Source organism: Protopterus annectens, chromosome 2.part1, assembly GCF_019279795.1.
Source record: "Protopterus annectens isolate FY-2018-M chromosome 2.part1, PAN1.0, whole genome shotgun sequence".
Lineage (NCBI taxonomy): Eukaryota > Metazoa > Chordata > Ceratodontiformes > Protopteridae > Protopterus > Protopterus annectens.
This window is the reverse complement of record NC_056729.1, coordinates 640,860,325-640,874,984: the sequence shown is the minus strand read 5'-3', so window position 1 is coordinate 640,874,984 and position 14,660 is coordinate 640,860,325. Positions and strand designations below refer to the sequence as shown.

The following is a 14,660-nucleotide window of genomic DNA, read 5'->3' as shown; positions in this document are numbered from 1 at the left end:
CTCCTTCTAGCATTTCTTTTAAAGACTACTACATTTTATTGCCTTCGTTGGAATCAGTGCTCTTGCTGCCCTTGCTGAGATGTGTCAACCAGCACTAGAAAGTTCACTCACCATATAGTCTAAGTGAGGAATTACAATTCCTCACTTAGACTTCATGGTGAGTAAAGTCTAGTGATGCCTGCTTCCTTTCTGCAGGTTGTTTTCCTTCTTTTGCACTGTAACATTTTACTTGATTTCCCATTGCCTGTTTTATCTTACTGTGTGGTTTATTTAAATAGGTAGTCAAGACACTGCATCATGTTCTAGCAGCTTTCTTAGTGACACTGTGATTTCTGACAACCAAGGTAGGAAGAAGGTTGGATACCATACAGTCCAAGAATCACATCAGAAATTATTTGTGTATAGGTTCCTGTGTATTCACACCTCTAACCTTGTCAATATCTGGTTAAAGGCCAGTCTCTGTCACAATGGGCAAATATTCTGTTTTTCATGAATCACCCCCACTTGGGCATCTGTGCTATATATTCCACAATATACAGAATTTGATTATAAGATTCCTGACTAATCTTTAGATTCACTTATGTTGAACTTGCCTTCCTTTACTACCTTGTGTGTTAACACCACTACCATTATTTGCATTGTTCTTCCCTTCTAGTTCTACTATGGTACAATTCATAAAGTTCCTGTTTTAACCCTTAAGCACATCACAGTGGTCACCCCCAGAGCAGATGAATTAACCATCATTCCCTACCATGCCTGCATTAACTGATAACCAAACTAGTTAAGTCTCTCTGTATCTTCTCACTGGCACTTGTCAGAAATATAATTATGGAATATCTAACACATGGCAGACTACACTTAGCATTTTTGTATAGCATGTCTGAGTATTAGTTAATGTCCTAGATGCACATGCTACAGGTCTGCCCTCATGAAACTGAACTACACTTAGCCCCTGATGTCTAGCATAAACTTGTAAGGTTTGATGTAGTGCCAGGTTATAATAAATTAATTAATGCTAAAGTTAATAGATGCTTCCACAACTCAAAACTTCTTTTCATTCTGCTGACTATCACCACACTGCATCATGTTCTAGCAGTTTTCTTAATGGCACTGTGATTTCTGACAATCAAGGTAGGAAGAAGGTTGGATACCATACAATCCAGGAATCACATCAGAAATGATTTGTCTATAGGTTCCTGTGTATTCACAACACCTCTAACCGTGTCAGCATCTGGTTAAAGGCCAGTCTCTGTCAGAATGTCATCATTTTAAAGAATGAGATATAACTGGCATTTTAGTTTACTAAGTTTGAATTCATCAGGCCTTGGTCTGTTAAACAACATTATCTGTTATCTATCATGTTCCTGCTTTGTAACATTCTAGACTAGTGTGTTCTGTCTTCTACTAATTACTCCATCAAACAAACCCCATTGACTATAGCTGCTACTGCTCTTTGGAATACTTCAAAAATCTGATAAAAGCTGATAAAATTATAAATGGTAGCCTCAAAAAAATCTATAGCAATCTGAATATGTTTTGAAGGTATAAAGCCTAGAAATAGGATCATTCAACATAATTTGTTAAAAATCCTTGATTTGGTTTGCCATTGCCAATGATGAAAGCCTGACATTAGGCATAACTAGTGCATGTCTCTTCAATAATCTAAACTAAATAAATCTCTCTTTTGTACCATTTACTAATTTTGCAGATCAGTATATTACAGCTTACATTGTCTTTCTTTGTATTGTTGATCCACTGTGGTTCTGACTATGACTCTTCCTAATTCAATAACTTCCTCTCCTGTTCTGTACTAGTCTTAAGTGCAATGGGCATTCTTCTAGGAATGTGCACTACAGGAACTGCTTCAAAAGAAATATGTATTGGATATTTACCCTACTGACATCATAAGCCTTCAAGACATTGAAGAAGGTTGACAGTAGCCTTTCGTTTGACACTCATGTTGCTAAAGTAGTTAGGAAAACCTTCTACATTGCCCACCTGATCATGAAGGGATTCACATCTAGATCAAGGGAGGTCATCGCCCCCCTGTACTCATCACTCATTAGACCTATGATTGAGTACAATGCCCCATTCGGAATGTATCTGACCAGACACCTGCAGCAGCTGGAAAGGCCCCAAAAGTTCCTCACCAAAAGGATAAAGGGTCTCAAAAATATGTCTTATGCTGCCCGACTGAAAGAACTCCAGCTCTATTCAGTCTCATACCGCTTGCTCAGAGGTGACCTGTGCCTGACATATAAGGCCATGTCAAACCCTGATTTGATGAATATGCTTCACCTCAAAAAATCTAGATCCCTCAAAACCACAAGGGCGGGAGACTTAAACCTTGACACGGTTATTAATAGAACATGCTGGAGGGACAGATTCATCACCCAGAGACTCCCTATGCTGTGGAACAAAATCCCGGTACATGTGAGGCAGAGCACCTCGCTGGCCTTGTTCAAGAGGAATCTTGACCAATGGATGGGGGATCGCAGATATACCCCAGGGATTACTTCAGTGTCCCTGCTCGACAGAGGCACAGCAAAATAATAGGCATAGTTTTATTCAAACTAAAGGGGTGGCGAAAGCCAAATAACTATGGGCTAGGCTTATAAATGCCCTTGGGCAGATAGCCTAGTATGAACCTATGAACCTATGAACCTATAAGAAGATCAGCATATTTATCATAATGCCATTTGTGTCCTGTACTCTGAGATTTACACTTGTGAACTTCTAAACAGTTCTAATCACAGACACATCGTCATTGCATTTGTTTGCCCCAGTGAGTTGATTAGCAATAAAAACATGACTCCATACACTCATCACAGAATTGTTCTCTTTAAATTTAGCATTCAGCTGTCTCCTTACTGTAAAATCTTCAGAGTTACTTAAAACAACTATCCCAGTGACTTTTTATAGTTCTTTCAGCACTTTCTTACCAAAAAGTATCACAGCCTATCTCTGCGTATCTTCAATATCAAATTTCTGTGCAGCCTTTCTGTAAAATTAATGTTTATCAAATTGTGTGGCAAAAATTAAGTAATTTTTCATCCGAATGCATGACTTCTCTTTACCATGCCAAGTGTAACATGGATTACTATTACAGAGTGGAAATGACTTTGTCCTAATTGCGGTACATTGAAGGTATGATTTCAAAGTGTATGAAAACTGAAAGTAAACTTACCGAATCTGGAATCCCGATATTTGAATGGCAAACACAGTTCAACGGTCACATATTTAAAACAGCGAATAATGAACTCTTGGTATTAACATGGTTTCAAATTTGAGAGTAAAATTGTTTTGAAATTCGACATTGTATTTAGATGATAAGAATAAATGAAGAACGTCATTTCCACACTGTAATAGTAAACCATGTAACACATATACATCTCTAACCAGAATAATAGGTTGCTGTAGATGAGCTTGAAATGCCACTACCTGGAGCAACAGCTTGCTTTCTTTATTCTTATGCACACAATCACCACACTTGTCCCAACGTTTTGGTTTTGTGCCTACAGACTTGTATGAATTACTGTTTAAAAGTAGCATTTTAAAAGTTGATTCTGCCCTCATGATGTGCTCTATAGCAATATCTAGCATAAATGTGTTTGCCTTTGATCTACAACATTTCAGCCCCAAAAGTAACTTCTGCCCTCATTCACAGCTTGAACTGCACACACACACACACACACACACACACACACACACACACACACACACACACACACACACACACACACACACACACACACACACACACTTACTTTGTACATCACTGAACACACTAAGAGTGCATGTAGCCTGCGCTACACTAACAGAATATACTCACAAACATTTGTGCATCAGACTGGCTTTTTATTTCTGAAACATTAATATATTGCAGCAAAATTCTATTTCTTACGCATTTTGACAAAATGTCAATCACCCAAAGAGCCTACACACTTGATCTGTTGCTTTACAGTGTGCTTTTTTATGCCTGTAGCCACAACATTTGCAGTGGGTGTGGCATCTCGTACTAGGTGCCATTTTGGTTTCTTTATAGTTGCCTACTGCTCTGTTTTTGTTTATATTGCCTTTACTGAATTTGGGTTTTGTTTTCAAGTTATTTTCACAGACATACTTATTTTGCACAGCTCTAGCTCAACTGTTATTCCTTTGAGTTAACTCATGACAGTCCACTTACTATGCATGCATCAGCATCTTTCATCCATGTTAAATCAGCTTCTTTCAGTGCTCTGCTGACTGATCATATTTGATTCCACAGACAATTCTTTCTTTCTTTTATAAACAAATCAGCTAAACCACCAAACTGAAAACCTTGTGCACTGTGTTTAAGTTCAGTGACATTAAACCTTGCCTGTGATATAAATAGGACCTGCTGGAGAGATAGGTATGTATCCCAGAGACTACCCTGTCAATGGAACAGGCTCCCCATGCATGTGAAGCAGAGTTTCTCCCTAATCCAATTCAAGTGCAACTTGGACAACTGGATGGGAAACCATAAATTCATCTCTGGTTTGCATCTGATGCAGACAAGTAACATGTAAATGGTTCATCTCCCAGGCCCATGCTTACACTTATCAAGGGTATCAGAACTCATCAGAGATTTGGGATGCATGGCTAGGCTTAAAAAGGCCCTTGTGGTCATTAGCCTGGTAAACAGCTATGAATCCTTTAACATCTATTGTCTCCTGAATGCCTTGATTTCTTGTAAAAACACACATTTCACATCGGGTAGGTGTTCATAATGTACCTAAAATTCCACATGTAAAAGTATTAATCTCTTGATGAGCTACAGTTCAAAAAGTACAGTTGAATACACTTACCATAAATTTAGATGTTCGAGTGTCTTCACTGTTGCAGTCATCACATTTGGATTATCCTTGCTGGGGTAGCCCTCGGCCAGCCTGAATACCAGAGACTTAGTATTACTGCGTCGGTTGCTGTTGCTTGAAGACTGACGCCAGGTCATCAGGGGTATAGAGGAAGGCAATTTTTCTTGCCCTAACTGGTCAGGAGCCCCCAAAGTAGGAGGCCAGGCTCTGCTGGCAGGACCCCACCAGTGGAAAAAAATACCAATATTTCCCTACTAAGGAAAGGAGAGCAACAAGGAAGAAAGGCAACAAAAAGAAAAAATGGGGAAGGAGGGAGGGCTGCAACAGTGAAGACATTAGAACATCTATATTTAAGGTAAGTTTACACAACTGTACTATGTTCTTCATGTTTCACTACTGCAGTCATCACATTTGGGTAGATTCCCAAAGCTGAGGAAATGGGTGGAGGCAGTCAAGGAAGCTAGGGGCTGGCTAGCATGCCCTGTAAGATGCAGAGGCAAAACCTGCCCTGGATTTAGAGAAGAGGGGCAGGTGGTAATGTTTGGTAAAGGTGTGAACAGATGTCCAGGTGGCAGCCTCCAGGTGGCAGCCTCCAGGTGGCAGCCTCCCTGGTGGGGACCCCTCTGAGGAATGCTGCAGAGGTGGAGGCTGCTCTGGTGGAGTGGGTCCTAACCCCCTTGTGGGGAGGCTTGTCATGCTGCTTGTAGCAGAAATGGATGCAGTGTGCTATTCATTCAGAAATGGGTTGTTTGGAGATGGCTTTGCTCTCTGCCCCTGACGCAAAGCTAACCAGCAGTTTATCAGATTTTCTGAAGGGTTTAGTCCTGTCCATATAGTATTTGAGCTGTCTGTGCACATCTAGAGAGTGCAGAATCCTTTCCCCCTTGTTTTGAGGGTTAGGAAAGAAGGTGGGCAAATGGATGGATTAGTTGAGAGTCACACTGGATACCACCTTAGGCATGAAGGATGGATTAGTTCTGAGGGATACCCTGTCTGCATGGAAGATGATGAAGCGTTCCACTGCCAAGAGTGCTTGCAGCTCAGAGACTCTTCTGGCTGAAGTGATGGCCAGGAGGAAGGCTATCTACCAGGAGAGAAATTTTAGCTCTGCAGAAGAAGCTGGTTCGAATGGAGACAGGGTAAGCTTTTCCAAGTAAAAGTTAAGGTCCCAAGTCAGTGTTGGTGCCCTTCTGGGGCCTCAAGTTGTTAGTCCCTCTGAGAAACTGCTTGATCAGAGGGTGTGAAAAAAAAGGCTGCTCAGTGGGAAAATGAGCAGAAATAGCAGAGGTGCGAATTTTTATAGAGGAAAAAGAGAGACCACTGTGTAGTAGGTCAACTAAGTAGTCCAGGATGAGAGGGATGGAGGGCTGTGCCGTATTGGCTCCCTTAGCCTGGATACAGGTGCAGAACCTTTTCCATTTATCTGCATAAAACTTTCTGGTGCTAGGGTGTCTGGCTTCTCGGATAACATCCAGAACCTGTTTACTGAGGAGGGCAGATTGGTCAGGGGTCAGGTTATAAGCCAAGCTGCCAAATTGAGTGTCTGCAATTGGGGGTGCATGAATTCCCCTGCCCTCTGGGTTAGGAAGTTGGGAACCTGAGGAATATTCCATGGGGCCAGTGGGGACAGTCTGCACAGCAAGGGGTACCAGTGCTCTCTGGGCCAGGCTGGAGCTATGAGAATGGTCCTTGATTTTTCTTCCCTTATTTTGATCAGTACCTTGGGAATGAGAGGTAGGGGAGGAAAGACATAGACCGAGAGGTTTACCCAGGGGAAGGACAGGGCATCTACTTTCCATGCCATACAGTGATGCTCCTTAGTGCAGAATTTGTTGAGCTGATGGTTGGTGTGGGAGGCAAAGAAGTCGACCTCCATGGTTCCCCATTTCTGAGTTATTAGAAAGAAGGTGCATCTGTTGAGCTGCCACTCATGGGGGTCCAACAGTTTTCTGCTTAATTGGTCTGCCAGGGAGTTGAGAGAGCTTGGCAGGTATTGTGCTAACAGGTGTAGATGCATAGAAGAGGCTGTGAACCAAAGGGTCATGACCATCCTGCACAGCGGGTAGGGGTGAGTACCTCCCTGCTTGTTGATATACCACATCCCTGTGGTATTGTCTGTTTTGATCAGGAGAACCCCTGGAGAGAGAAGGGGTTTGAAAGCTATCAAGGCCTGCTGCAGAGCCATCATCTCTTTTAGACTGATGTGCAGGGGGAGTTGCTGGGGGTTCCTTTGGCCCTGTATGCACCTGCCATCCAGGTGTGCACCCCAAGCATAGTCTGATACATCTGTGGTAAGGGTCTGGGTGGTGGGGTTTGGGGAGAAGGGCAGTCCCTTGTTGTGGGAGCAGGCTGTTGCCCACCAAATAAATTCCTCCCTCAGGCAAGGAATAATAGGTAAAAGAGTTTCTAGATCTTGAGTGTGTTGAAACCAAAGGCTCTTTAGATACCACTGAAGTTTCCTCATATGCAGTCTGGCATATGGAATAAGGAGTATGCAAGATGCCATGAACCCCAGGGCTTGCAGGATTTCCATTGCAGAAAGCTGAGGCCTGGTGGCCAATTGAGAGAAGTAAGCTGATAGGAAACTTTGTTTCTCTGGTGTTAGACATGCCATCTGGGATGCTGTGTCCAGACTTGCTCCCAGGAAGATTATTCTCTTGGTGGGTACCTGTTTGGATTTCTTTTCATTGACTGTGTACCCTAAGGAGGTTAGTGGGTCCTTTACAAAGACCAGGTCTTTGAGCAGCTTCTCCTGGATGTCTGCCTGAATAAGGCAGTCATCTAAGTAGGGATCAATTTGAATATTTCTTTGTCTGCAAAAACCAATGGCCAGAGCCAGGCATTTTGTGAAAATTCTGGGAGCAGTAGATAAGCCGAAGGGAAGTGCAGAGAACTGAAAGTGCTGAGACCCTGCCCTGAAGCAAAGATGTTTTCTGCAGGACTCCCTGATGGGAATGCGGAGGTAGGCCTCTTTTAGGTCCAGGGTGACTAGCCAAGCATCCTTGGACAGCATGGGTAGTAGCTGCTGGAGGGTGAGCATTTTGAATTTTGGGATCATCAGGAAGGTGTTTAGAATGGACAGATTGAGGATGGGGCACCAGGTGCCCTCTTTTCTAGGTGCCAGAAAAAGTCTGGACTAGAAGCCTTGGCCTATCTACTCTGCAGGAACGTGTTCTACTGCTCCCAAGGAGAGCAGGGTATGGATTTGCTTTTGAGTCTTTGCCCACTGATTTGGTGGTAGATCTGGGAACCCATTGTGGGGTTGGAATTGTGTGGAAGGAGAATTTGTACCCTTGAGACACAATATTCAGAGCCCATTGGTCCTTGGTAATGGTGGCCCAGGTGCTTGAGTGAAAGGAGAGTCTTCTTCCTAAGGGTATGTGATGGTGGGCAGAGGTGAGGTAGGGAGGGGGTGAGTCACTGTGAGTATTTGCCATAAGGGAGTGGCTTAGAACTCCCTGGTTTTGAAGTGGAGGCAGTCCACTGCTTAGATCTCTAAAACCCATGGGACTGCTGTCTTGGAGGTCTGTTTCCACAGGGTCTAGGCTGGCTGTGTTTACTAGGTGCAAGAAAGGACCAGTGCTTGGAAGGAAAATGCCTGCTTAACATACCTCTCAACCTGGAAACATCAAAAATCTGGACAAGGCCCGTGAAACATAGGTACAAATCTGTACGCTGATTAACATAAAATTTGCATACATAATTACACAACCCCACCCACTCCAGTGGAATTGTGGGATACCAACTTTCAAAAGCAAACTGAAGAACATAACTAAAATACAGCACCAGAGTCCCCCTGCAGCCATTCTAATGTCCCATTATCTGGCTATTTCACCCCATTTACCATAAACACTGATGTGTGCATATTGCTTTACTTCTACAATGATTATTTGGATTTTATTTTTGCATTTTACAGCACAATGCACAAACACTAATAGATTAGATCTGTTAAACAAAGCAACACTGTCTCACAATGAAAACAGACTTGGCGTTAAAACTTCTCTACCCTTAAAACTCACATTCATTGACAGCATTGAAACCCACACCACTACCAAAGAAAATGCATCTGGCCAGTGGTGGACAAAGACTACCTTTGTGCTATTTTCAAATCATAGGCCCCTTGCACACAAAACAAGGGCCATACATGCATTTTTTGATACAGCTTCCTGACTTTATTAAATTATATTCCTTGTACAATACAGCACACTTGTTAGACTTAAGTTAGAGAGCATTTTAAATTTTTAAACATTTTTCCAGTAGCCAATGAAACAAAATGCATAAAACAATAATGACAAAGCAAAATGCATAAACCAATAATGACAAAACCACCCTATTCAAAACATTCCATCATAAAAGTCTACTTCCACACACAATTGCATTTTAAATTTATTGTTTGAACATTTTCCAGTAGGCAATGTTTACTTCTACAAACACACACACACTAATATATATATATATATATATATATATATATATATATATATATATATATGACAGCAGTGTAAGCCATAGGCATCTTGCACAGCTTCTTGCAGTTAATTTCAATTTTTTGTGGGGGGCAAAGGGCCAGAAACCAGGGACACATTTTAAACATTGCTTGTATAATTTTGGAAAGTTGCTTGAATAAAATGTTGTGCTACCACCATGCATTTCACTGCCAAGTCTTGAACCCAGGACACTACACTCAGAGCAACATACCACTAAGCCAAATCAGCACTTTCCTGAAAGACAGGAATACTGAAACGTAAATGGCTATCATTTAGTGAATTCACTTCTCAGCATAGCTCTCAATGTCTTAGCACAAAAAACCTGGACAAAGCCAATAATGGGGGAATGCAGCCCCAAAATAGGGACACATTTCAAATACTGATCTTATAAACTTAGAAAATTGCTAGAATAAAAGGTTGTGTTACCATTTATTTTCTGAAGAATATGAAGTCTGAAATTCAAATGTCTGTCATTATTTAGTGAATTCAATTCTTCAGCGATTTGCCAAAAAAAAGCCTGAAAACCACAGATTTAATGAGGAACAGAACAAAAACGTGAGGCATAAATTCACAAGTGGTGGTGGCTAGGGACTTTTTACCTGTACCCAAGATAAAGGGTTTCAGTTGGGGGCATTTTCACACACATACATATTCACAGTCACATCATAAGAAATGCAGAATCACAGAGATGTGGAAAACAGACTATTAGGATCCATTATTTTGTAATGGATGATGAATATATTTTCTATTTATAAGTACATATTTTAAGTGCATAAGCTAGTTGTTGAAAGTTATAGATAACATCTCATTCTGGCAATAGAACATAATCACTTTGTAGATGGTTATCAAAGGTATTTCTCTGTTTGCAGTCTGCTATTGAGAACAAACATTTCTGTTACTCTTTTGATTGTAGCCCTGAAGGTTTTTGTCTTGAGATCTCATTTTTTTCATAACTATTCCCTTATTGATTGTACGTCCTGTACATGGTGTGCCTGAGAGCAGTCTTAACCAGTGTATCCCTATATTCAGCCTTTACTCCACTCTCAGTAACACCTGGCCACTGTTGGAATTGCTTGTATTTAGCATCAGTGAGCTTACTAGTAGCAAATACTCTGCAGGAGGCTTAAAAGAAAGCAGCAGGCCAGTTGTCATTTGTGATGTGAGTCAATTACATAATTGTCTATATTTCTGTTCCTGAAAAACTGGCAAGCCTAACTTGAATGATTAGGAAGAAACCCCTCATTTTCTAGGCTGGCTGCTCTGCGTGTGCGCACACACACACACACACACACACACACACACACACACACACACACACACACACACACTCACACACACACTGCGGACACACACACACACACACACACACACACACACACACACACACACACACACACACACACACACACACACACATGCATACACACACTCACACACACTCACACACAAACGCACACAGACACACACACACACACACACACACACACACACACACACACACACACACACACACACGTACACACACTCACTCACACACACACACACACACACACACACACCCACACACACACACACACACACACACTGTTCAAGTGAAAATAGTACCTTGCAGCAGTTATTTCGCTGTTCCCATAAACTCTCATTGCTATACAGACACTCAGAAATAACCTCACTGTTCTTTGCAGAAAAATAAACTCCCCCCATTCTTGTAGCATAAATTCTCCGTTCCTTCCTCATAAGGGTTCCTTGCAGAAAAGCAGCTTAAAAAGCCTACAATCTATGTTTACTACTTATTGTTAACACCATAACAATTTATTTTCTTTGACTTACAGAGTATTAGACAACCTTTGTGCGACAAGTAAGTTTTAAGGCTAGTCCTAGATTGACTACATGTTTGGAAATATATTTATCACATATAAAAGTGTGCAGCTCAACAATTAAACAGTCAAATTTAAATCACTTCTGAGCAGTAGCTGTGCCAAACTATCCCAAAGTCTGATCAAGACAGCAGACAGCTGCGGCTAAATAATAGTTGCTACCAGCGTATTTAATATTATTTCGCAGATGTAAAAAAAAAAAAAACAACCTGTAATTGCACAGTTACCATGTAACTGGGATGGTCTATACTCAATATATAATCACTTGACATTGCTTTTTCTATACAGTCTAAGGAATGAACACCTTCTAAAATAAGAGCTCGCATTTTCTCCATGGCGGATCCCTCCGTTCTTGTGCAGAAACCTCTTTCTCATGAATCTCGCTGGAAAGCTCATTCCTGCAGCTTAAACTCCCTCCATGTTCGCTGGAAAGCTCATTCTCTCCAGTCTCCATTCAAACAGCCAGAAAGCTCAACTTTGACAGGCTGACCGAGTTGACATCATCACGCATGCGATGACATCAGCTCAAAATGCACGGAAGAAGAAAAAACAAAGCTGGGAAGCTGCAAAAAATCGGAAGTGAAGGGGTGCCACTCAGGAATCATGGCACCCCATCATTTGGATCCCAAAACTCATTTTTTAACGAGTTATTCGGTACGGTTGGGAGGTATGCTGCTGGACCTTGGGGGCTGTACCTGTAAGAAATATTTAACAGTCTGTATAGATTTTGCTTGTTCTTCCATCTTTTTTAACACCTCTTATGCTTTAGTACCAAATAAGTTATCTTTGTGCAAGGGTGCATCCAACAATTTTGATTTGACATGGTCTGGCAGGGGCTGTTCCTTAAGTCATGCATGTCTTCTAATGACAGATCCAGTGACTGCTGCCCTGCAAGAAGCGTCTAGGGCATCAAAACCACAGTGCAAAGTATGTTTAGTTACTTGACCAGCAGAGTGCATTAATTCCTGTAAATCTTTAGATTCTGCCCATGCAGGAAAGGAGGTAATTTTTTTGTTTAAGGAGTTCCAAGGTATGTTGCTGATATTTAAGCATATGGTGCTGACAATTGATTGCCCTGATAGCAAGAGTAGCTGAGGTGTATACTTTTTTACCCCATTTGTCCAGTGCTCTGGAATCCCTGTTTGAGGGGGTGGGATTCTTAGCTAATGTAGCTTTAACCTCTTTTGGGCCTTGAATAATGACTTCAGGATCCGCTGTTGGGTTTTTAAAGTGATATTTGTGAGAGTCAGGGACTCTGTAGTACCTGTCTGGCTTTCTGGGTGCAGGAGGGAGGGCATCTGGAGTCAAGCTGGATTCAAAGAAGACATCATCTACCACATCTAGGACTGGAGGGATGGCTAAGGGCCTGTATTGTGGAAGGTCCAGGAACTCTCTGAGTCTCTTTTTAGACTGGCTAGTCTTGACACTCCCATTTGAAATGCTCCCTTAGAGTATGCAGGGTTTCCCCAAAGGAAAAATCCTCTGGGTGAGAGGCTGAAGGAATAGATTCCTCTGCATCAGAATCCTCATAGGTAGAGAGGGGCTGCATGTCTTCATAGTCAGATGCATCAGATTCATCTGACTCTTGTTCAGACAAAACTTCTGGAGACAGATCTCTCTTTTTTTTTTTTTTTTGAGGGAGTGGCTTGGCTTCTCCTAATCAGCATGATAAGGTCCTCTACCATTCTAAGTATTTGTGACTGAGGCAAGGAAGCAGGCACCAAAGTATGGCTGGAAGGGGGTTTCTTGGTGGTAGTTCGACCCCTGGGCCTAAGGAACTCGGTTGGTTTAGAAAGAATGGTAGCTGAGAAAGAAAGCATCGGTTTATGCCTGGATTTGGTGTTGTGAAGGACTTCCTCAGAAGCCGGTGCCTGCACAGCGACTCTGTACCCATCCAAGGTAGTGACATCTGCAGGATCCTTAGATGAAGAAGAGTTCTGCAGCATACCAGACTCCAAAAAGGTGTCGGTAGAGGCCTGTGAATTGACTGAAGTGGGCATCAGGGGCTACGAAAGTGCCTCACTGAATTCTGGAGAACTGACAACCAGCTTGGCGGACGCGTCATCAGAAGGTTTAGTCCTGTGCGGTCTGTCTCTGTCTTTCTCTTTATGTTTTTTTGGAAGGTCTACTGTTGAATGACTTACAGAAGCCATATCAGAATTCGAGTCGAGGACTGTAAACAGAAATATCTGGCTACAAGAAGGGCCCAATGATGAATAGTTCTGGAGTTAAAGCACAGAACTGACAATGAGGGATGTTGTGATCTGGGCCTAGGCAAGTGACACAGTAGGAATGGAAGTCCCGGTGTGGTATCTGCTTTCCACAGGTGAGACAATTATTAACTTTTTCTGACATTGGTTTGTGCAAGAAAAAAGGATCCCCAACTGGGTACTTGGCTTTTGAAGACTTCAACTTCAGTTCAGAAATGAAACTCAGGTAGCGGCCGACTGGCACTCATATGAACTGCTTCGGGCTCCACAGCAAGAAAGACTGGTGTAATGGTGTCGGCTGCCTTCCTTTATACCTCTGATGACCTGACATCAGTCTTCAAGCGACAGCAACTGACACAGAAACACTAAGTCTCTGGTATTCAGGCCGGCCGAAGGTTACCCCAGCAGCGATAACCCAAATGTGATGACTGCAACAGTGACGCATGAAGAACATCACAGAATCCATGACTTCCAGATATCTGACAACTTTCTCTGCTGTTGCAGAAATGTTGATGGTCGTAGACATTACCTTTAATGAAAACTTGGAAGAAATGAAGCGAAAGCATTGTGGGTCAGTGGAGCTCCAAATGGGATAAAACAGTGAGATCAAGCTTTGTGACTGAACTGCATAAAACTGATGTTATGGTGATAATATTTTGAAAATGCGAAAAACAGACTAATGTCAGAGTAGGCCGCAGTGTCTTGCTTAGTTTTGCCAAGTATTACTGCTGGCATGTTCTTCATTTTCTTTCTTTGTTTTTCAGACCTTTAACTGATATTTTCAATCAAATCACAATCTAAGCTTTCAGTCCCATTACATCTAAAAGCTATTAGATCTTTATCATATCCATGTTCTTAATGAAGTAATTACATATGCTCTTTCAGAAACATAAGAACATCCTACCTAAAATGATACCTTGTATTGGATACCCCTGCATTAACATGTTCACATTTCTTGATCAACAAAAAAATTGTCTTCTGCCTGACATTGTAGTAACAATAAACTGTAAAAGGATATTTAACAATATTAAAATGAAAACATAATTTCAAACCTTGTGGCATATTATTTGACTACTTGATAAAGTAACAGAGGTAACAATAACAAGAGATCATACATATGTATCTCAAATGCTTTTTTTTATTATTAATGGAAGGCCTGCATATAACCAACTATTAAAGTGTTATAATTGCTTTACAAGAAATGTTTATGCCCATATAATCCAACCTTGAACTTCCTCCATGTGCCAT

At 41.7% G+C, this 14,660-nt stretch overlaps 1 protein-coding gene across 2 annotated transcripts in view; it reads right to left on the bottom strand.

The window, feature by feature from the left end:
• Window positions 1–14,660, bottom strand: part of GATA4 (GATA binding protein 4) — a 427,254-nt gene that overhangs the window by 75,827 nt on the left and 336,767 nt on the right. The window lies entirely within an intron of this gene.